We start from the raw sequence: 25,891 nt of genomic DNA on the forward strand, positions 1-25,891 counted from the left end.
CTGGCTCATTCTCATCTGCATACATTTAAACTATAGTATGTCCCTTCCTAAGGATAAAAATTCTTCTTGACGCCATACCCCACTTCAGGTACTGCTCCATTTCTCTGATAAAGTGGTTAAAAAAAAAAAAAATGCTATCTGCACTTTCACACCTCCCATGCATGCTGTTCAATCTATTCCAATATGACTTCTGCCTCTATCACCAGCAATATCCATCCTGCCAATCTAATGACTAGTTTATGTCTCTCAACAGCACTCAATTCTGTTAATCGTTCCCTCCGTGAAATAATCTTTTGATTTCATTCAAATAACAGTTAGTGAACCAGGTACTGTTCTGGGCACTGGCTGGGCTACAGGACTTCAGTGGCACCTCCCTCTTCTGGTTTTCCTTCTGTGTTTTTGACTCCTCTTACTTCTCATCTTTAATCTCTGAACCTCTGAATGTTAAATAATTCAGAATTTAACACCAAGCTCCCTCTTCTTTACTCTCCTTAAATGAAATCATCCATTCCCATGGCTTTAATTATTATCTTTCTATATCTATATCTATAACCTGGAACTTTCCTTAAAACTCTGGTTCTCCTGTATTCAATGACTTACTTGACATCTCAAACTTAATATAATCAACTTTTTACTCTTGACGTTCTTGCTTTAGTAAGTTTCAGTTAATAACACAATATACAGCTCTCAAGTCATTCATCTTGATTCCTACCTCTCCCTCCTCTTCGCTTCTAATTTGTCAGCAAGGCCCATTGACTCTATCTCCAAAATATATCGCAAATGTGTTCATTCTTCTCCATTCTCTTGCTATTATCCTCTCTTGTATAAACTAATGCAATAGCTTCCCAAGTGACCTCTCCGCTCTCATCCTTGTCTCCTTCTAATCCTTTTGATACACACCTTTAAAAAACCTTTAGATCATCTTGTTCCCTGCTTATAAGTCCTCAACAGCATCACACCGTAACAGGAATAAAATCAGAACTCCTCTTGGTCTTTCAAGATCACAAGTGATGATATGAACTCTGCTTATCTGCATTCTAACATCAACTCTCTCCACTCTTCCTCACTCTAAACAGCCACTCTGACCTTTCAGTTTCTTGACTATGCTAAGACTTGCTCTCCTACGGCTTAGTACACGCTACTCCCTCCATCAGGAACACCCTCACCTCTGGCTCACTCCTTCTCAATCTCCATCTCAACTTAAATGTCAGCTCCCCAGACCACTTTAACTATGATGGTCTTCCCTGAAATTTTCTAATGGAGCCTTTATTCGTTTTCTTCATATCATATAACATTTTATAATTACTTATTTATATACTTACTTAAAAACTTATTTTGAAAATTTATAAGCATAAACAAAGGTAGAGCAAGCAGTACAATGAGACCACAGATTCTAGTATTTTTATTTTATTTTTTAACAACTTCCCCTGCTATACTGGAAGCTCCAATGAATAGAGACCATATTTTTTTCTCTTTTTCACTCAGATCCTTCACAGTGCCTGGCTAATAATAAATATTCAACAAATTTTTTGTTTTCAATGAGAAGGAAAGTTAAAGATAGCTCTAAGACAATGATGGCACCACTGAGAAAAGCGAGGGAACAAGGAGGGAAGAGTTTTGAGGACAGTTGGTAATTTATTCATCAGTCTACTCCCTGCCAGGCTCTGAGCTAAGTATTGGGTTTCAGAGATAAATAAGAGAAAATCTTATACTAAGTCTAGTGGAGACAGATATAATAGAAGCAGTATTTATTCACAGCCACCTATATTCTGGATACAGGGCTAAGCATTTCAGAGATATTGTCTCATTTAGTCCCACAACAACCTTATAAGGAAGGAACTATTATTATACCTATCTTGCACTTAAGAAAACTGAGGCTTATAAAGATTAAATAATTGGCAGCAGGTTACAAAGCTGTAAAGTGGTAAAACCAGGTAAAGAACTTAGGGTATTTGATTCTAAAAACAAGCCACTAAATAGCAATGTTCTTCCAGATGTGTACTATCCTACACAGCACTAGGAAAAATGTTACAACAGAGACATACACGAGGCATGATGGAAGTAAGCAGGGAACTCTGATGAGGAAAAAGGCAAAAAGGCTCCTCCAGAGGCGACCAGAGCAGAGTGTGAAAGTTCAAGCAGGAAACTGCGAGGTGATGCAGTGGGAGGAAGCGGCATGCGCAGAAAGGTACACAGGCGCTTGGAGGAGCATTGTGTGCCTCGGACTCTTTGAAGAATTCCTCTATTTTGTTTTTTTAAATTGTGCTAGGAGCTTTGGATATGAGGCAAAAGATGAACTACTATGAGAAAGTTATGCGTGAAGCACTATGAAGGCATAAAGGAGGATGGTGTTTTTGCAGTCTAAGAAACTCTGGGAAAGCTTCACAGAAAGGATGAGCCTATGCTGCCGGCGCATGAAGCACAAACTACCCACACTAGGAGAAGAGCGCAGGCAAAGGGAGTGACTTGCACAAAGGCGTGGCCATATGATAAAGCAAGAACACTTGGGACACTACGAGAACTGGACATGGCCAGACTCTGAGAGACTAGATTTTGGGTGAGTGGCAAGAGATGGAGCTGGCGGCAGGGGTACAGAGTGACCTTCAATGTCATTGTTTATTATAAGAGTAGATAACTGCCTAACAAAAATGCTTCAAAGCCACAGTTATTAAAATAGCATGGTTCTCACACAGGAACATATAACAGAACAGAACCTAGAAAGAGGCCTATATATATGTATATTGGAATTTGGTGTATAATAAAGATGACATTCAGATCAGTGGAGAAAGGAGAAATCATTTAATAAATGCCACTAGAAGTATACCAGAGCTTCTAGGCTGAGGGAGAGGTTTTAAAAAAGAAACATTTCTTTAATAAGTATTCATTAAAAAAAAAAAGCACATTGATTTTCACTGGTAATTAATCAGTGATTAATCATAAGTAATTTTATTAAGAGACTGGAAAAGTACTTTAATGAAAAGTCTTCAAGTAGTAAAGTAGTATGGACACTTCATGAGAGAAGTTTCCGCTTACTATATCTAACTATATGAATGATCATCATCAAAACAATCATCGCCAAAATGTTAACAGTGGTTATCTCAGGGTACTGGGATTATAGTGATCAAGGGCAATGTGTATATTCTAAATTTGTCTATAACAACTGTTACTTGTGTAATAAAAACATTCTTTTTTTAAATTATTTGTCTTCCATTCCCATTACACAAAGTAAAAGCAATGAAGACCTCTTGCAGACTGGCAAATGTCAAATACTAAATCACAGTACTTGTGATTCAAAAATAAAAATTTCTAATGGTTATTCCACTAAGAAAAGGGTGGTCTAAGAAAAAAGTAAAGGTCAGCAGACTGTTGCTTTCTAAACAGACTGGAAGTGGAAAGTCTCTAGTATTTGAGCGATATGAAAGGAGTGACCTAGCTTCCTATTGGAAAGGAATTATTTCCTTGATCTAAACCTGATTGGGTTCAATCAGGTCAGGAACTGAAACTATTCCGTATTTCACTTAGCTCTCAAAACCTTATACGTTCAACAAAATGTCTGAACAACTATTAGGCAGACTGGGAAACGCACTTAATTTGGAAGAGGAAGAAGACATGGAGTCTAAAAATTACTACAGAGTAGCTGTGTGGTGCTAAACTATTTACTTAGTTACTTTACTTCTCTGAAATGCAACCTGATCATTTGTAGACTGAGAATGATGATAATCCTAGACTCCTCTCCCACAGGGAGCCTGCAGTGGGAATTGAATGAGATCATCTTCCTTTGTAAACCACTCAGTAAATATTTCTGGAATGAGTAAATGAATACACCATATACAGTAACTGTTTCATACATCTATAAATATATATGAACACTACAAAACATCCCACCACTCTTAGTTATAATAACCGTGAAAACAACACAATAGAGATTGATATCTAAAAATCTATAGTCTGCAACTCTTCATGCTTCTAAAAACACACATCAAGGATGTAATAGAATCCTGAGGAAAAGGTTGTTCCATTCCTTTTGGTTTCTTCTACCTCTCCTTTCCACATCTTTTCTCTCCTTATTCTTGTCTTCAGGAACAAGTAGAAATGGAAGAGCTAGAACTCGTATGACTCAAGTCAACAAAAGAGTCTCCTCTTTCCAAGTATCTCGATCAAAGGCTACATTTTAAATATAAAGGTATTCACCTTTCTTCTTGAAATATGGTAGGGCTTTACCACCATAAATTCGAAATTTCACTCCTCGAATGAGCACTCCTTCAATAAACATTCTGTAACCTCCCAAATCAATATGCTATCTTCTCTCCACTTCCATAATATTTTGTTTGGTACTTCTCTTGTAGTGTTTATCACAGTCACCCTTAGTTATAAATATCTGTACAATCTTAGCTCCTCATCACCTCACGAGTGCCAGGGGCCTGTCTTTGAGTGCTTGTGGGGCTTAGCATATTATATGCTCACCTGGCAAATACTCAACAAAAATTTAGTGTATGAATGGATGATGACACATTAGGAATCCAATATCATCTTAAAAGGTTGAAGCCTGAGCCAAAATAATTGGGATGGCAGTAACTGAAAAAATATACAATTTCACTCAATGCATTCATGTAGTAAATATTTAATAAGCATCTATTGTACGCCTGTACAGCCCAAGGTATGCTATGAGTAACACCCAGTCTCTATCTTCAAGGAGTGTATAATCCTATTAATTGCATTTTTTTCTTTCTATTTTGATATAGTTTTAGATTTAGAGTTACAAAGATATTACAGAGAGTTCTCATATTATCTTTTCCCAGCTTTCCCTAATGTTAACACCGAAGTAATTGTGGTAAGTCAGCGAAACTAGGAAATTAACATTGGTACAAAACATTAACTACAGACTTTAATCTGATTTCCCCAGTTTTAGCACTAATATCATTTTCCTATTCCAAGATCCCTCATTACACCTAGCTGTCATGTCTCAGTAGCCTCTCAATTATATTTTTAATAATTTTTTCCTGCTTATAATCGCACATATTTTCTGGAAAGTCAAAAAAAAAAAAAGAAGAAAAAGAAAGAATAAAATCTCTGATAACGTCCCCCTGCAAAAAGGTAAGCACTCCTAACATCTATAATCTACTAGTCTTTTTTCCACATGTGTATACACATAGTTTTACTTTTCTTAAAACCAGGAATCTAAATATACAGTCTTTTGCATCTTTTCTCTTATTGTTTCAGAAACATTTTATCATATCTTTAAAAATCTTAATGATACCATAGATTCCACTATCATAATGAATCATAATTTAACCATTTCCCTGTTGTTGGACAAGTAAGTTATTTCTCATTTTATACTACTATAAATAATAGTGCACTGAATATCCTTGAATATGGCAACAGTGTATGTAAAGTATATCGTGATAGATAGGCACAGGGTATTAGTGACATGGCCAGGAGAAACACCTAAACCTAGCTTTGAGCAATAGGGAAAGCAGAAAACACGGGTTGGAGGCAGTATATATGAGATAGGTTTTGAAGAATGTATTTACTCCTTCATTCATTATTACTCAACCAAACATTTATTGAGTGCCTTTAACACCCAATTACTGCACTGGCATCCAGCGATACACAGGAGGACTAAGGCTCTGCAGGGGGAGCTCACAATCTGAGAGATGCAGACACTTAAATAGAAAAACCACAATACAACGAGGTAAATACTATTATCACAGTGCTATGTATGGGAAAAAAAAAGTGCTCTGGGAGAACAGAGAATATATTTTAAGAATCAACTGTAAAAGTAGAAGGAGTTACATTTGGGTTGATAATAATACATAAGAAAGAGGTTTTAGTGAAGTATAATTTAAATGTATATCAATATGAAGGAGTTCCTTAAAACAAGTAAATTATTAATAGGGATGCCAGGTATCTAGATGAAGAGATAGTATTGGTTCTATTATATTCTGTATTGGGGAAACCACAGCTAAAGTACCACATTCATTTCTGAGAACTCTATATTTTTAAACAGCTATTGAGATACGTTCACAATGAAATGTACCCACTTAAGTGTATAGTTTGATAAAATTTGACAAATTTATACACCCATGTAACCACCACCATCAAGATATAAAACATTTCCATCATTCCAAAAATCTCCTTGTGCTTCATTCAGGCAATCCCCCTCGCCTACATCCAGCTCCAAGCAACTACTGATTTGCCTTCTGTCACTACAGATTTGGTTTTTTTTAGAATTTCATATAAATGGAGTCATACAGTATGTACTTTGCTTCTTTTGGCTTCTTTCACTCAGCATGTTTTTGAGATTCGGCCATGTTGCTGTGCATCTCAGTAGTCCATTCCTTTCTACTGCCTGAGCATTGTACTTATGAGACCACAGATAAATTGAAATAAAGAGAAAAGAGACTAGGCCATGAGGTAAATAGAAGCTAGGTTCTATGAGAAACCATTGGGGAAAAAAAAAATCTGGTTAATACTGAAAGGGAGGGCATATGAAGAACTTTCATGTGAGTGGCATTGTTCTGGGTTATTCCAGAAGGCAAGAGTGAAACTAATGGCTGCCCACAGAGGCAGTTAAGGTATTTAAATGAAAGCAGCATGGCTGACATGGATGCTGTTGAAGAGGTTCCAACTTCAGCAAGAGTCTGGCCTATGATTCTACAGTTCCCATGAATGAGAAACACATATGCCATTTTAAACCACTAATACCTTAGCATAAACTTATTTACCTAGAGGTAGTTTAGTATATAGTTGCAAATGTTATGGGATTGGGTGGAGAGGAAGTCAAGAGAGGTAGAAAGTCTTTAACATCACACAGATCTAAGTAAGTCTCTATTTGTCATTTACTGTGTGTCTAGGACTTAACCTCCCTATGCCATAGTTTCTTCATTTGAAAATGGAAATAATGATGAATATGCCTGCTCAAACCAAAAGTTGAATAAATCTTGCTGTTACCAAGATCCTGAGGGAATAAGATAGAGAATATGTGAATTTTGGTAGGTAAGAGGACCTAAGAAAATCCAAGATATCAATGCACTGTCTAGAGCAGGGTGGTAAACTGTGACCCACAGGCCAAATCCTGCCATGGCCTGTTTTTATATGGCCTGCTAAGAATGTTTTTTATATTTAAAAAAAATTATTATTACTTTTAAGTTATAATACATTGGCTAGACATTTATATAGTTTATTAAATGACATCCCCCACCCCCCGCCCCGATTACTCTTTCTCTCCTCTGGCTCTACACCTAGCTATTACATTATTGCTGACGGCATTCCCTATGTTTTTTTTTTTTTTACATTTTTAAAAGGTTATAAAAGAAAACAAGGAAGAATATGTGACCCACGAAGCCTAAAAAATTTACTATCTGGACCTTTATAGAAAAATTTGCCAACTCCAGGTCTAGAGCAGACAGGGCTCAATGTGGCTGCTGGCAAGTTATATGGCTTTAAAAAGACAAACACAAAGACTGCCCACTGGTGAAAGGAGTGGAGGAGGAAGAGTTCCTTCAACACCTCTGGGCCTTAGATTCCTGATCTGTAAATTGAAGATAAAAATAGCACCTCTCAACTTCTACTTCAGGTCATGTTGATGAAGCAACTAGTAGCAGACTTGTCCTCCCATTATAAACAACTAGAAAATTGGACAAAATGCATGAAAAAACTGCTCCAGGCCTTGAACGACAGCACTATGATCTCTGAGGGAAAGGAACCAAAGAGGTGAATCCTGTGAAGGCTCTGGCTTTCTGCTTGGAGGCAATTTCTCGGCTGTGCAACTGGGAGAAAGAACGTAGGGCAGAGTCCAGTGGAATAACTAAACAGGTTGAGGTAACAGAGTTCAGGGTTTGGGAAGGTTAAGGTGGCTAACATTTGCAGGGCAGAATATCAGAGAGGAAGGAGCTACGACTTCAGTAATAGATTTAAAAATCTGTATAGGAGTCTCCTTGAGTCTTTGGCTGAATACCAACCTGTACAGTGAAATGCTATAAGGCTGTGCAAAGACAAATTATTGAAGAAACAAACAATTAGGAAGCTTAAAACTGAACAATTCCCAGAGCTGACTCTCAGTTGGGAGACATCTGAATTCTAACCAGCCAGAGTGGAGATGCTTCAATAAATACTCCAGGCATTCAGCAGAGACTCTAAGGGGTCAAGCCTTAGTGAAGACTAAATTCAGAAGCTAGAATAAAGGCAACTCTAGAAACATCCTGAGTTTAAACACTAGCCTAGAAAGAATTAATCTGACCCACAAGTGACTTAATTGCTTGCCAAAACAAAACTCAATCCTCCTTAAAGAAAGATACCTTATGATGTAACATTCACAATATACAGCATCCAATAAAAAAATTACTAAACATGTAAAGAGGCAGAAAAACGTGACTCACAACTGAAAAAAAAAAAAATCAGTCAACAGAAACAGACTCAGAAGTGACCGAAATGATGAAATTAGCAGACAAGGGTCTTAAAATAGTTATAAATATGTTTGAGAATTTAACAAAAAGCGTCAACAAAATGAGAAAAGCAATGGAAGAAAGGATAAATAATCAAATATAATTTCTAGACATGAAAAACACAGTAACTGAAACGAAAATTCACTGGCTAAATCTAACAACACAACAGACACAAAAGCACAATAAACATAACAGGAAAAAAGACCAATGACTAAAACATGAGCAGAAGCTCAGTGACCGGTCCTATAAGACAGTATCAACTAGTCTAATTTATGTGTAACATGAGACGCGAAAAGTGTGTGGGGGAGGGAGAAAAAATATTTAAGAAATAATGGCCAAAATGGTCCCAAATTTGTTGACATTTCTAAGCCCAGAGGTCCAAGAAATCTCCCCCGCCAAAATCACCCCAGGGCACATTGTCATCATCAAATTGCTGAAAACCAGGGAGAGAAAATCTTAGAAAGCAGCCAGAGAATAAAGGCACATTACCTACAGGTAAATAAAGTTAAGAATGACATATGACTTCCCATTAGAAACAATACAAGATAGATGACAAGACTAAGGCATGTTAAAGTGCTCAATGACAGAAACCGTCCATCTAAAATTTGACAGGCAGCGAAAATAGCCTTCAAAAATGAAGGAAAAATAAAGACATTTTTAACAAACAAAAGGTGAGAGAATTCATTGCCAGCAGATCTTTTCTTCAAAAAATCTTGAAGCTTTTCAGGCCAAAGAAACCTGATACAGATGGGAACTCAGATCTCCACAAAAGAAATGAAGGGCACTGGAAGTGGCAAATATGTGAATAAATGTAAAAGACTTTTCATTTTCAGATTTTAAAATTTTACTAAAAGCAAAGATAATAACAATAAATTAAGGGGTTTATAATATATCCAGAAGTAAGAGGTGTGACAACAGTACCCTAAAGATTTAAGGAAAATTAAAGTGTACTTTATAAAGTTTTTACATTATTAAAAAACAAGTGGCACATTATTTTAAGGCAGAGTATTAAAGATGCATATTTTAAACCCCATAGCAACTATGATAAAAATAAAACAGATTTATAGTGAATAGATCAATAGAAGAAATGGAATACTAAAAAAGTAATGAAAAAGAAACCTGGAAAAGAGGAAATAAATAAAAAATAGATGAGATAAATAGAAAACAAAAAGCAAAATGGCAGACAATGTCAACTGTATTAAAAATGACATAAATGTAAATGGTCCTAACAATTCCATTAAAAAGCAAAGATGGTAAGATTAGATTTAAAAACAAAACAAAATACAACACCCAACCATTTGCTATCTAAAAGAAACTCATTAAAAACAAACAAAAAAACCCACAGGTTAGGTTAAAAATGAAAGAGTGGAAAAAGATATACCATGCAAGCACCAATCATAAGAAAGCTGGAGCAACCATATTAACATCATACAATGTAAACTTCAGGACAAGGAAAATTGCCAGAGATAAAAGGAAGTATTTTATAATTATAGAGGCCTTGATTTATCGAGAAGCACAACAATCCCAAATGTGAATATACCTACTTAAAGAGGTTTGGAAAACATGAAGTAAAAATTATCATACCTGAAAAGAGAAAGACAAATCCATAATTATAGCTGAAAATTTCAACACTTCTCTCAGAAATTAAAATAAGAAGTAGAAAGAAACCAGTAAAGATATATAAGACTTGAAACAACACTATCAACCAACTTGACTTGACATTAATTGCTCACTACACCTGAGGACAGTAGAACACACATTTTTTTCAGGTACACATAGAACATTCACTGAAGAAGACCAAAACAAGTCTCAATAGCTCTCAAAGAACTGAATACCCTAATACACACTAATACAGTGTTCTATGACCACAATAGAATTTTTAATCAGAAATTAGTAACAAAAGGATGTCTGCAGAAATCCATTAATATTTGCAAACTAAGAAACAAATTAATATGTAACACATAGGTCAAAGAAGAAATCACAAAGCAAATTAGAAAATATTTTGAGAATGACATCTAAAAGTGTGTGAGATACAACTAAGGGATATAGCTATATAGTGCTTAGAGGGAAATTTATGGCATTAAATGCTTCTTCCATTAGGAAATAAGAAAGGTTTGAAATCAATGACCTCAGTTTCCATTCCTAAGAAACTTCCAAAAGAAGAGCCAATTAAATCCAAAGCAACTAATATGAAATAATAAAGGTAAGACTGGAAATCATCAACAACAACAAGAGTAAAACAACAGAGAAAAATCTATGAACGTCAAAGCCGGTTCTTTGAAAAGATCAATAAAATGGATAAACTTGTAGCTAGAGTAAAGAATAAAAGAGAGAAAATGCAAATTATCAATATCAAAAACGAAAGGGACATCACTACAGATCCTACAGCCATTAAAATAATAATAAAAGAATGTTATGAACAATTTTATGACATACACTAAATAACTTTGATGAAACAGGCAAATACCTTGAAAGATACAAATTACCAAAACTAACACAAAACAAAATAGAATATCTGAATAGATAGATTTAAAAAATTTTAAAGCTGCATTACTTACAAAGCATACTCTTAATGTATGTTAACTCCTTTTTTGAAATTCGTAATAACTTAAATGTTTATTTCCCTTTCTTTAAATGTACTGGTTTCATATACTCTAAAGTTTCTCCATATCTGTATCTATTATTCACTCTTAAATTATTAGCTTGAATTATTTGCCATTTCTATGACAGTAGACAATTATATTACTCTTCTAAGCTCTACCTGCCTAAAATAATCAGCTCCATTTTTAAATTCAATATTTTTTATTCTTTAACTAATTGGCTTTTTAGTACTTGAGACTATTTTCTTTGCCTAACTTTATAGCGAACTTTTGTTCATTATTCTTATGTTAGTCTTACTTAATAGTTTTATTTCTACTACGTTAATTTTACAGTCGAGTTTGCCTTCATCAACCAGCATTTTTTCCTTCAGTTAATGACTAGAGTCTCTTTGTTATGTCATAGACCCAAGTCCCCAGTCCCTCCAAAATCACACTAAAAGGAAAGAGGCCACTAGATTCTTATACTCTATCAGCCAAAGCACTGCCATGAGGTCCTTAGGATTCTGTATTCAACTTCCACAATTCCCGGCCATGTCAGAGATGGTCCTGTCCACTGTAGTGTTGAATTCTAACAAGGCTCCAAAACAAGAGGACAAAGAAAGAGAGTCCTTGACCTTCACTTAACCAAAAAAGGAGTCTATACACACTGTGCAAAAACAAGGAATCTGAGTCTCCAAGCTGGAAAACAGGCAACCTGGAACACTGATGAGTACTTATTTCTACAGACCGACATATATCGCACCAGGTACAAGGATTGGGAAAATACCCAGACCCTAGGGATGGAGGGACAGGGATGGCTTAGGGTAGGGGAACAGCCGCTTAGGGATTTAGACCAACAATTTGAGACTGAATGACCTTAAGCTGAATACATTTCAGCCAACACTTCTTAAGCACACCCTCATTTAAAAGGGAACCTCTAACAGCCTCATTATGATTTAGGAAAATGGTTCTCAATTTTTTTTTTCTAGCAATCTCTAGGTAGTCCCCTGAAATGTCTCAGAAATCTCTAACTCTAGTTCCCCACTCTGAAGCCAGTTCTTGACACAGTACTCAAAAAAGTGTTTCTTGAACTAAACGATAAGACAATCTGGATTTCATATAAAACAAAAATGTACATTTTCTCCAGAAGGACATTCATGTTCAGATGCATTGTGCTCTTATATTACCATGGGTTTAAGAATGTGAACAATTTAAATAACGGTCATGGGACATCACTGGGGCCACACCTGCATTCCCTTGCCTATATGCTTCCTTGATAACCACTGACTTGGCGAATGAGTTAATACCCCACTTCTCTAAAGGTAAGTGCTCCTTAAAAGTAAGGGCACATTGTCAATTATTATGTACAATCTTTGACTTTCAAGAATTATTTTTTTGCTAAATAAATCAATAAGTCATTCTATTTATAAATTTTTTATGTGGATAATACTCGAGGAACTGAATTTGGAACAATTAATGTCTGGAAAATGTTTAACATCCCAAAATTGCAGTCTGAACAGCTTGAGATATAACATTTATTTATATATGCCAGGTAGAAAAGAAAACAATCTCCAAAGTTTAACATACGATGAACACAAAATCAGTCCAAGTAGTGTTAAGCCTAATCAGAATTCCCCAAAGTGTCCCCTGTAATGTCTGGGGAAAAAAAAAAAAGCCTAAAAGGATCCAAACCCCGACCTAAAAGCGCTACTGAAGTTGGCTAGGTAAGAGGTGCCACAAGGCAGAAGAAGCTTTTACTTTTTATTTATGTTTCTGTTCCATTTGGGTTTTTGTTTTACCATAAGCACATATTCTTTTTAGAAAGATTTATTTTTTAAGCTACCACATAAGCTGATAATAGGAAGGGTCAGTCAAGAGAAAGCATGCTGCTCCTTCTGAAACCTTACCACATGAGATAGGGATATATGTTATGTGAAGTACTGCAGATTTTAAATCTCTTTTCGTTACTATTTATTACCACAAAGCACTTCTGAAAGGAGAATGGAGAAGGGAACTATGAGATTCTTAACATAAAACCAGTGAATTGTGAAGTGTCACGTGACAGTGACAGCTGCCTAAGGTATCAAGCTTTGTGAAGAGGTGCCCTAATTTCTATTAACTGGCCTGTAGAGAACAGATTTAATCTCATATCCTGTAGAAGAAAAAAAAAGGAAAGCAGGTTTCATTTTCTGAAGGTAACAAAAGTAACCAAACATTAGAGCTAAGAAAATAAATACAGGTCCATAATCCCTTAGCCACAATTCCAAAATCTAAAAACTTCTGAAAACCAAAAGTTTCTGTAATTCATTTTGTGGCAAAACTTGATCTGAACTTAATTGGCAGCAAAATCTGACCTGAACTGACAGGAGACTATTTATAGTCTACCTACTAAAGTAAGAATAGTCATAGCTTTGGCTGCCGAAATGTTAATGTATTTGACTACGAAGTGCTGCGCCTGACTTTGTAGGGGCATTACATAATATGTTAACTGTATCTTATAAGCTTTCTAAAAAAATTTTTTTTAAATTCTGAATTCTAAAATACAGCTGGCTCTTAAAGAGTTTCCAGTAAGGGACTACAGACCTAAAAATGGGTTTTTATTAAGATGGTCTTGTAGATCTCCACTGAAATAGAAAATGTTTTCTAAAAATATTCCTATAATTTGAACTAATTCTTTCTTAAAACTTAGCACTATCGAAAAATTCTACTTTGAATATCTATAAATCTATAACTATATTAGTAGTTGAATATTTTATACCACTTCGACCTCTCTCTGAAGGCAGCATTACAATCAGCCTTTGGCAAGATTGGGAAATCTAAGGGGGAAATATAGTAAGGTTAAAAAAAGCAGACCTCTGTCAATATGAGATTTTCTTTTTTAACATATCAACAAGAACATAGATTTAAAAGGTTAACAAGCACCAATTTAAATCATTAAAAGAATCAAAATAAAAAAGAAGTCACAGAATCCAAGTAGTTATCAAGGAACAGAACACAAATAAAAGTCAAGAAACAGAGCATGTGCAAGTAAGGAAAATTATGTATTTCAGCCCAGTTATATATCAATTCTATTATAATGTATGACTAAATGACAAATGATAACAAAGCTTGCAATACTCAAAGTTCTCTATTATAGAAAGAAAACTATAAAGCCAGATTAAAGCAAGAACGAAGACATAAGACTACAAAGAACCTATAATTAATTACAATGAATAATTTACATTCTCCATGAAAAATTGGGACAATGAATATTTCAATAAACATAAATACAGTACTATGTTTTATCTTACCCTTGTATCTACATAAAGCAAAATTGGTTAATTTTTTTTTACTATATACCAATCCTCCCTCCCTCCCTCTCTCATACACACAACTAACAAATGCTAGAAACAGGAACCTCTTTCACAACTGGCAGACATAAAAGCAGTGAAAACCTCTCTAAATAAATGTGTGGGGTAGAGAAGAACCCCAAATTATTTCCATCTAAAGGAAGCTCAGAGAAACTGAAGATTGAAAAATAACTCAAAACACTCCTTAAAGCACCATTAGGAGCAAAATTGGTTGTTGCTACATCCTGGAAACAAAGGATAATGCATCCTTACAAGCGTTATTTACTAAATTGTGGTTTTCACTATCCAAGAAAAATATGCAGCCATCAGAAATAGTATATGTGAGAATATCACTGATATATGGAATTCTAAATTAATTAAAAATGAAAATTAAAAACTTCAGGGTAAATCTGGATCTAAAAAGTCCATCTTATATATAAGAATTTAAAAGAAAATGTTCCCACTATAATCTTCCTTTTACTTAAACAAAACAGAATGGAAGAAAAGAGAATAAATAAAAGATAAAAAGGTACTACCTGCAAGAACATCGAGGATAAAGAGCAAGCCGAGAAGACAGCACACAAGTAAAAAAAAATCCAAGCTCTCTACCACAAGATTTATTCTAAAAGAACTATAAGGCTATCAATTCAATTAATTAAAAAAGAAAATCGAAGTTGAAAGCCAAAAATCTAAGAATTTAATCCATTAAGAATATTTTTAAAAAATCCTTGTTTCCTAATGGGGGATGAGGGTGGGACTAATGGGAACTTCAGGTGCTAGAAAACAAAGACTGTGGGAAAAGAATTTTACCCCCACTCCAAGGAATGACACCCAGTGATTACGGTTGCACACAACGTAGTGAGTACATATACCGATCTACTAGGTTCTAGGGATATTCCTTGGTTAATTACGTAACAGATCCAGATTCAAGGCGTCTCCTTGAACTAGGTCATTCACATAATTCCTACAGTATAAGCCATATACAGATATGTGCTCATGCTACTGGAATTCAACATCTTATAGGAATAACTTTAAATTTAAATAATGAAGGCATTAATAATGCTGTCCAGGTATCAAAAATCAATTTTACATCCTTTATATCGTGCCATGTATTTTGACAAGGTGAACTTAGTTTCTTTACACAGAAATTAGTTGACTCTCATGACTTAAGGAGCTTCCACAGATAAGAGCACAGTGTAGTGAAAAAATATACAAAAGTATCCAGATATCAGCTGGAGAAAGAGTATCACTTAAAAACAATTTAAGAAAAGCTCACTAAGAAGTACAAATTTTAAATAAACCGATACTAAATATATACCCATAAATATACAGAAACATTCATTTAAAGGTATTTTTCAAGATATACATCCCTAAGTTTTATATTTATCTCAAACAGGTTGCCATCACTGAAAATATTTTGCAACTCCAATTTTGCTTCCAAACCAGTTTACAAATCACACAAGGAAATCTGCTTCTCCACTTTGAACTCATTGTGGACCCCAAACAGTATTACCCAGACAATCACTTAACCAGACCTGAAAAATGACTCTTGGTTGCCCCACCCCCACTCCAAATCAAATCCGCCCTGAAAGAATGAAGATTTTCCCCTACGGAAATTCCAAAGAATATCTCGTACTCTGGAAGCAAGTCCTCAATAATTCCTTAGATGTTTTAAGAAAAGGCAGGACTTCCACTCCCAGAAAAGACAGAGTAACAGGGAACAGATGTACCCTGCACCTGAAATGACTAGAAATGCAGACGAAATATATTTTTAAAACATTGGACATCAGGCAAGGATGAAGGACAGTGACCCCGAGGGAGGGTAAACAAATAAGGTGAGGCTCACGACTGCCCTAGCTTGCTGCCCAGGGAGTTTCCAGTCCACAGCACAGGGAGGAGAAACCTGGGTGGAACTCAGATCTCCCTTAGAAGAGAAGGTAGAGCTGAGATTCTGGGAAAGCCAAGACAGCTAGAGTTTGCGATGTACAGTATGGGAGACGAAAGAGCTGCCCAGAGAAAAGAAATCCCGAGATCTGCAGGGGGCTCCTTGAGTATGCAGCTGAGTGACGGCTGAGTAACTAAGGAATACACAGCTAACATCACATTTTAATGGTACAATGCTTTCCCCAAGTCCAGGAAAAAAGCAAAGATGCCCCATTCATACCACTTCTATTCAACATGGTACTCAAATTCCTAGGCAGAAAATAAGGCAAGAATCAGAACTCAAAGATGAGAAAGTAAAACTATGTAAAAACAAAACAAAACAAAAAAACCCTACAAAAATACCATTAGAAGTAGTGAATGAAATCAGCAGTTTATTTATTTTATTAGCATCACAATCATATCAATAAAAACAAACTGCTCAAATGAAGAGGTCTTTAATAAAGAAAGGCCTTTAAAGAAGTTTAGAGAAGGTTTTTGAAGCCAGAAACAGAATATTTTACCACAGGCATAGCCTTTATACAGTATGGGGGGGAAAGAGGGAGAAAATTATATGGAAAATAGAGAAAAGATTGTATGAGCAAAAGCAAAGATTCAAAACTCCAGAATGGTATTTGATAGATAAAAGCAGTAGAGGAGGTTGCCTCAGACATGGGATTGCATAGAATAAGAAAGCACAGGTTGATAAAGAAGGGAAAAGAAAACAGAATGTCAGAAATGTTTTCTGGGGAGAACTAGAAATAGGACAACTGACAGAACACTATTTTAATAATCCAGACACAGCCTGAGGGTGACTTAGAATCAGGATAGTGGCACTGAAACAAAACTGAGAGGCTCAAAGTCCCAAGCCACAGAGAAAAGAGCTAAAGGATCTGGCAATGTTCCAAGATTCAGGTACTGGGAAGATGGGCTACCAATGATGAGACCCAATAGAGTCAACAACTAACTTCTTAAGGGAACCGAAGCAGAGACCCATCTCCAGCTTCCGGAGTCACCATTCTGAAAAGTACTCTAAATGACAAAGCCAAGCTCTAAAAAAAAAAAAAAAATAGGAGGTTGAAGGAAAACAAGAGAAAATGACACTAAATACACATTTTTAAGTACAGTAAATAAGTCTAGAGAGCATCCGCTCCAAAAGCAAACACAGGGCATCAGTGTTGAGCCCTGGCTCTGGCACGTTCAGGAAGCGTAGGGTGGTGTCACAATGTGCTGAGGCCAACTCACAAGCTGTGTGTGGGGCACAGGGTCCCCTTTTTAAAGTGTTCGAACCGGCCTTTACTGGCTTAAAATGTGATGTCTTTTGCATTTTCATTCTCTTGTTTTTTGTTATTTCTACAAAGGGCCTTTTCACTAATTCTCTTGGTGTTTTAAAAAAGTAACCTTTTCCCCTCTGGGCCCATGTTTCAGCCATACATTGGGAATGTGGGAGCATAAACAGATCTCCCCTCTTGATACCAATCCACAGACCCATCTGCTTGGTTTAAGCGGGAATCAGTAAATAGGATGCCCTTTTGTTTAAGCGGATAAAGCTGTTCTACAAATAAAAACATCACAAATTTTAAACACTTTGGTATAAAAACATAAGACTCTTACAGCAAAAAGGTTGGCAAAAGAGTAGTTGGTGAAAGATTTATTTTAAAATCTGTTGTCCATGGTACATCTGAGTGGAGAGATTCTATATTTAGAAGTCTGACAGAGATATACATCTGGGTGAAATATCTCCTCATGAAAAGGATATTACTGAGCATGATACACCATCAGCAAGATTTTCACAGGAGGAAAAATATCCAGCTCCTTGAAGGGCCTCAGTTTCATCTTTTGTATCTCCTTCTTCCACTTCAGGGCCCAGCAGATAGTCAAGACATTTCTCTTGAAATACTGACCTGGGCCACTTCTACTTTTTGAGGTTCTGCCTAGTATGTTCTTAAAATAAAGACATGCCATAACAGCATTATAAAAACTGTGGTGCATTTTAAATGTACATATTTAATAAATTAAAACAAATTTTAGAAAAAATACAATGTAACTGCACTATTCACAAGGTACAGGATTAATAAACATGTTCATCTGTCATAAAACACAGATACTATAATCTGGTAACAGAAACAATTTTAAAGTTATAATCAATACCTTCTTTCAATCCTGTGAATTTGTCTCTTAGACTTTACTACTGTTTACTACTGTGGGCAAACCATTTTGCTGGGTGCCGCAGAAAAAAAACAAAGTAGTATAAACTTGTTTTGAGCTCAAGGTGTTGAAGAGAGAACCCTTGACATACCCTTCTCTAGTTGAGCAACTACGAGGAACTTCTAAGGATTATCACTCCACTTACACCCTTGGGAGGAATCTGGGGGCCTTACCCCATCAATTTCCTGCTACCTTCTCCATTCAAGTAGCTTCAATTTTTTTTTCTCTCCTGGGTCCTACCTATACACCTTTAAATAGATTTTCTATCTTATCTTAAGATGTTGCCTTTTCAACTGCACCCTGCTTCTATTCTCTCCTTCCTTTCTTTTCCAAACACCTTGAAGTAAACTATTCTCACTGCTATCATTCTCCCTAACATTCATTATCTCCTTAGCCCCTTGCAATCCAGATCAATAAATGAACATACAGAATTTGCAGCAATCAAAGTTCTAATAGGTCATTTAGCATCTTCTGGGTGTGAACAGCACTACCAGAGCTTAATCACCTCTTACTGTGAAAAATATCAAACTCCGAATATACAGAGCTGAGAATCACTGGTTAGCCAACCAAGTACAGACATCTCACAATTGTACTTGAAAACAACTTAGCGGTAATAGAATAAAAGATGGCAAGAGAAGGGAATCACTGGGGAAAAGGAAACACTAAGAGTAACAGGGCCAAGGAACAGAGACGAAAGGGGACATGACAGCAAAGAGCTACTGAACTAAAGAGAAATAAAATGAAGGAAAATGGAATAGATTTCCATTCATTGAACTGTCCTTTCTTCAGTTCTGGTTGAGAAACAAATTAAACTAATGCTAGTTCAGTGAACCACTTAGAGACTTATACATCCTGTAAAGACTTCCAAGCCGTAGGAATTGTCTTTCCCAGTACATGTACCCAGAGACCCTTGTGGGTAATCTTTTCTGATTTCATCCCTTTCACTGGTTCAGTATCTGGCCCTACGAGATAAATCAGCACTCGCCTCAGGTAATCAAGAGGTCACTTCCTTTACTCTTGCTCCTACAGATAAGCTAAAATGAGTCAACACTTTCTAACTCCACCTGAAATCATTTGCATGGTTACAAGTACTATATACTCAAGCAAGCACATTCACTACAAGTAACAAGCACCATTCTTCTCTGAATGATACTTTATAACGCCCTTATGAATTCAAATACGCAAAATCACACCGTCATTTCTAAGGTCATTTCCAGTTCTAAAATGCAGTGTAATCTAAGAATCTGAGCCTGACATGTCACAGTCAGCCTAAAAGTCAGCTGCTGGCCCTGTACCCCAACACCATAAAGTATACCACTGTGCTAGTCATCATTCTCCATATACTGTACTAAACATGCTCCTTTGTGCCTCTGCACAGGCTGTTCCCTCTGCCTGAAATGCATTTTTTCTCCATGACTTTAGTGAGTGTCACCTTCTCTGGAAAGGCTTTCTTGACTTCCAGTTGTATTGATGACTTTCCTTTTCATCCCTGTCCCACTCCTTGTATTGTCTATTACAGCACTTATTACACCAAACAACACTCATCTGGATCCACGCCCACGTGGGACCAAAGATCTCTTTTCATCCCATCCTTGTAGTCCTAGCTTCTAACACAGCATTGGGCACATGGTATACACTTCAGCATTTGATAAAATTGTAGTCACGTGAGTCTCTAGCATATAAAAAGATTTTTAAAGAAATAACCATTCTGATCATTTCTGATGATTAAAATACTCATTGAACTCTACGATGACTAAATAAAAGTTTCAAATTAAAATTTTTAATTATAATATTCTTTCTGTAATCTTAAAATGCTTACCCAGTGTATAGCCATGCCACCCTGAACAAGCCCGATCCCGTCTGATCTCAGAAGCTAAGCAGGGTAGGGCTTGGTTAGTACTTGGATGGGAGACCACCTAGGAAGACCAGGTGCTGTAGGCGTAAAAAGTAAAAAATAAGAGATTGTAAGCTGACAGGTCTTTGCAATCTGTGAGGTCAACCAAGGGTTGCCTCGCCTAAAAAAAAAAAAAATATATATGCTTACCTATTACAAGTAGAAACTAAGGAAAAGTATAACCTGGAGACGATTTTTAAAGGAAAGCCCATTCCCGCCGCTAAGTATTTAATTTATTTAAACCATTGAAATTACTAACGTTTTTTAAATTCTATTTTTTAGTTCTCTTTCCTAACTTCGTTGAAAAAATACTTATTGAGGACCTACTACATGCAACTTACAGTGCAAAATACTGGTGATATAAATGTGAACAAAACAGACAAGGTGGTTATATTCATACAGCTATGTTCTAGCATGGAAACAATATACAAATTAAATAATTATTTAATTACAATTGTATTAAGTGCTCCAAGTGTTTAAAAGGAACGCAGCTCCTAATCTGGGTTAGGGGCGATTAGGAAGTCACTAAAGAAGTGACATAAAACTGAGCTCTGAGGACTGGAGAGGCATCAACTAATGGGCGGGGCGGGGCGGGGGGGGGGCTGCTTATAGGCCATGGGAATAGCAAGTGCAAGGAAAACATCTTGACTGGGGAGGAATATGCATCTCAGGAACCAGAAGAGGGTCAGTGTGGCAAGAGTACGGGCAGGACAGGATCAGCCTTCACTGGTACTCAGAGAACAAGACAGACCAGGTACTTATTCTCATGAAGCTTATATTCCAGAGGTGGGATGGCAGGGTTCTGGGACTCATTAAAAGTTTAAAGTAGGGAAAAAATATGATCAGATTTATTCTTGTTTATGGAACAAATATCTTTTAGAGGATTATTCTTGCTGCAGTTTCAACAATTCTCAGGCAGAGAATTCCCTACTTACAAAAGAAAAGAGATTCCGCAAAGCTAAGGATTTATTTGAGGTTATTTATTCAAACATTTGAGTGCCTACAATATGGCAGGGGATGCAGAGATAAATGCAACAGTCTTGCTCTTAAGAAACTCACAATCTAGTAAGAGAGACAGATCTAGAAACACAATAAAGTGTAGTCCATACTAGAAATGAGTAAAGTATGAGGAGGCAGAGAGGCATTAACTCCTTAGGAATAATTAATCATTTTATCTCTGTTAAAGGGGCATTTTTTTCATACCATTATAGTACTTGAATACTCAATCATTCCTGTGTTTGGAACACAGTAGGTACTCAAGCAAATGTCTGTAATAAAAACCAACCCAGGGCTTTTAACTCCTAGTTCAGTGCCTTTCAGCAATCTACTGAAGAGTACAGTCATTCCAAGGAGCTCTTCCTCTGAAGCTGCTTTCAGAGACAGTTTACAAACCACAAAAGAAAATAAGTCTCATTAAATTAAAGCCAAACCTCATTTTTGACCTAGCCTGAAAATCCATAACAATATCTCAACATAGTTATTTTTTTAAAAGCAAATCTTTATTCATAGGAAATGTTCCTATGAAGACAATCCAGAAAAATCCCATATATGCAAGATAGCGTTTGTTCATTTATTTAAAATATTTATAGACTGCCTACTGCGGACCAGGCTGGGAGCTGTCTTAGGGATGTAAAGATGAGTAATACAAAAACTTGCCTTTAAAGAACTCATAATCTTATGTGGGAAGCCAATAATACACACCCAAGACAATGAGAGCTATAATTCAGCAGGTGCACACAGAGGGGAACACAGAGACCGAGTACAGATGCCATCAGTTCTATTTTGTCAGGCATCTCTTTCCATTGGTCAGCCATCATGTCTTATTGGTTGTTAAATATTTTAACATTACCCGATATATATAAAACAAACTGTTAAATATTATAAGTAATTGCTACATGAAAAAACAATGACACCAAAAATTAATGTTAAAAGGGTTCAGTGATGTTGGAAACTGAAGTTTAGGGATAGTCTTGGGATCCCCTGGGTTTCTCAGCAAGGAAGGTTAGCATATTTGGAAAAGGAGCTGGTTCTAGGTTAGAGGAATAGAGTTATCAAAAGGCCAGTGACTGGAATCACCCAGGGATAGCCCTTCAACTATGTTGAGGATGTGGTTTAGAGCTGTGCTGTCCAACATGGCAGCCATCAGCCACATGTGGCTAATGGGCACTTGACATGTGGTTAGTCTGAATTGAGATGTATTAAGTGAAAAAATACACTCCAGATTTCAAAGACTTAACATGAAAAAAGAATGTAAAGCATCTCAATTTTTTTCTACTGATTACGTGTTTATATAATATTATTTTGGATATAGCGAAGTAAATAAAATGTTATGAAAATCATTATCACCCTTTCTTTGTTTTTCTAATGTGGCTACTAGAAAAGTTAAAATTACATATGTGGCTCATATTTGTGGCCTGCATTCTATTTCTACTGGACAGTTCTACTCCAAAGAGCTTTAAATAACAAGCTAAAGAGTTTAAACCCTTTAGGCAATGAAACACCATTGAAGGCTTTCAAACTTAAGTGCCTAGGGGATATTAGGAGAGGGAGCAGGAAACATAAACAAAGCACTGTTTCAGGAAGATTAGTGTGGGGGCAATCTGTAGAGTCAAGACTCTAGAGGCAGTTGTCAGTGTCAAAAGGCTGGTAAATGTCAAAGGGTAAGCAGGCTCAAAAAAGGAAAAGTATACAAGGTCTTCAGAAGCCCCACACTGGGTGGAGAGAGGAGGAAGAAATCAAGAGGAGGGTGAGGTGAGGGAAGAATAACAGCTGCATCCGCTGACCCCGACCTGGATAGCCAAGGTGCACCGCTCAGCGGACTTGGCAAGCTCGGCCACCAGTTTAGGTTAGATCTTGCCTGAGTCAGTGATAAGGGCTCCCGGGCAGAGGCACCATTTAGGAGACAGGATTGTTGTTCTTTTCGGCAATTTCCAATCTCTGTAGCAAGGCCTACAACAGTGGGATCAAACCCCTGAGAAGGTAGGAGGTAGACAGCAAAGCTAACAGAAACTACAAAATAGCAAGAAATAATAAAATAAAATAAACCTGACTCACGATACAGCCAACAAATATTTACCAGGAGTTTGCCGTATGTCTGATTCTCGGCTAGGCTCTGGAGACATGGGGAACAAAACAGACATGGTCCTGAATCACAAACCAGGATGAGAGCTATGAAAAAAGAACAGAGCCCTGAGAAGCCTGAGGGCAGATGCCGGCAGTGAGACGAGGTCATAAAAGAAAGTTTCTCTGAGGAAGTGAAAATTTAATATAAGCCCTGAAGTCAGGTGGGTGAAGACAAGGAGGAAGCAGGGGAAGAACAGCCCAAGTCAGGAGAGTGATAGGTACAAAAACCTTGAGGCTGGAAAAGGCTTGGGTAGTCCAAAGAATTAAAAGACCAAGTAGAGTTCGAAGGTCAAAAAGGAGGGTGGGCCATTAAAGAGATGAGAGAAGGTTAGAGAAACAGGTGGAGGCCAGATCTTACAGAGCCTCATAGGATAAAAAATATCTCCAACAATTTGAGTACAGTAGGAAGCCATGAGGGGTTTTGACCAGGGAAAGCTGTCTGATCCTGATGGGGTTCTAAGTGCTCTGCTTAGCCTACTGAACCAGAAGCCGGCTTAGCAGCAAAGGGGCAGGAGCCAGTATTTGTAGCTGAGTAGCAAGATACCAGATTTGGGAATAAAGAGTTTATTATAAGTGTTCCAGGGTTGCAAATTTGTGAAAAGGATGGCACCGCTAAAAAATATAGAAAAATCCGATGGAAGAGCTAGTTTGGGAGGCAAAGTTAGGTATAACTTTGAACACACTGAATATTAAGGAGTGGTGAAGAATTCCGGCAGGTACGGATGTTGTCTGGGGTATGGAAGAGAGGCGAGGCATGGACATGCGAGTTCGCAGAGAGGTGAGAGAAACTGTCAGTATCGAAAGTAAATAACATTTTCAAGGAGTAGAAAAAGAGAAAATGAAAACAATGATGACAAAAGGAGCTTGAGCCTGATCCTTAGTGTTCATTCATCTTTGGGACAGAAGTCAGGAGAAAGGTGTTATCAAATGGAATATAGCATGAAGGAGTCTCCTGAGAGTGATGGAACTGTTCTGAATCCTAAGTATGGTGGTAGCTACATGAATCTGTACATGTGTTAGATACATTCTGTACATTTACAGAACTGTATACACACTAAAAGTCAATGTTACTGTATATTATTTTTAAAATAAAGGATGTTTGAAGGGGGTGGGAGTAGTCAAAAGGACTGACTCCTTAAGGGAGACAAAAAGGTGCTCTGGGAAATTTAACCATGAGGTAATTGGCATCCTTGTGGAAAGCCTCAGTGAGAGGTGAGGTTGGGAGCCCGGCTGCAAAGGTTCAAAGGATGACTGAGTAGTAAAGGGAAGCAGTCAGTACAGCCTCCTCTTTTAGAACTCTGGAGGTGAAAGGAAGAACAGAATGATACAGCAGCTCAAGCAGAGAAATGGAACTGGGAGATTTAGCAAACTGCCAGAGCCAGACTTCCAAGACCATTTAAATATTCTTCTAGAATATAGGTTTTGCCCATGGATTATTCACTTTTTTATTGTCCCATTAAACTAAAACTGCTCAAATGAACCCGAAGTTATTACATTTTAATTCCGCTCCTTAGTCAATTAATATTTACTGTTATGTGCCAAGCACTGTGCTAGATACAAAAGTTCCTGGTCCCTGGAAGAGCGCACATGATTATTCACAATAGCAGGGTAGTGAAGCGGAGATCTGCACAAAGGGTTCTGAAAGCCCTGACCTCTGAATTAAATGCATTTTATTTATGAAAACAAAGTACAGATGTACTTTGGTAAAAAAAAAAAAGTTCTTAAATTTTTAAAAACTAAGAATGAGTTTAGTATTAAATTCTTAAGTTAGGTATGGTTAACCTAATCATCAGTGGCATTTCCCTTTACTATTCCTCTCTACCTCTCAGTGCCCTTTCTGGATTTCTTCCTCTGGATAATTTTGGAGGCAAAATGGAACAAGCACAGGCTTTGAAACCAGACAGACTTGAGACTAAATCAATGCCCTTGAACTTCATAGCTGTGTGGTTCTTGGAGGCTCTTTTTCTCATCCATAAAACAGTAACAATATCTACCCCACAAGCTTGAGGTAAGGATTAGAAAAAATATATAAAGAGGTTGGCATACGGGAAGCACGCCATAAATAGGTTACTACGATTTAATCAAATGTTATTGTTCTGATTTAAAATATTTTTAAGCGCTTCCTTTTGAATGAGAAAAATTATTTTGTTTCAAGTGCATGACATATATCTGCTACCTTAGAAAAGTGGCCTGGGAAGTTCTTCGCAAGTCCTACCACACACTATTCTGCTCAAATAATGATGTTTGAGACAAACGCTTAAAAATAGTCAAGAACTAAGAAAACATAAAGGCATCGTTATTACTATCGGTGCGTCCCAAGTGGGACAAACCAGTCTAATTTGCGTTGCGGCTACTTCCGTTACTACAGGGACCTAATACTACTGATCATATCCC

At 36.8% G+C, this 25,891-nt stretch overlaps 1 protein-coding gene and 1 pseudogene across 2 annotated transcripts in view; one reads left to right on the plus strand and one right to left on the minus strand.

Moving 5' to 3' along the window:
- Positions 1 to 25,891, minus strand: part of TNRC6B (trinucleotide repeat containing 6B) — a 204,229-nt gene that overhangs the window by 176,805 nt on the left and 1,533 nt on the right. The gene's annotated exons all lie outside the window — the stretch shown is intronic.
- LOC112484263 lies at positions 20,303 to 20,421 on the plus strand (annotated as a pseudogene).

The sequence above is a fragment of the Pteropus alecto genome, unplaced genomic scaffold, assembly GCF_000325575.1.
Source record: "Pteropus alecto unplaced genomic scaffold, ASM32557v1 scaffold157, whole genome shotgun sequence".
In the NCBI taxonomy this organism is placed as follows: Eukaryota; Metazoa; Chordata; class Mammalia; order Chiroptera; family Pteropodidae; genus Pteropus; species Pteropus alecto.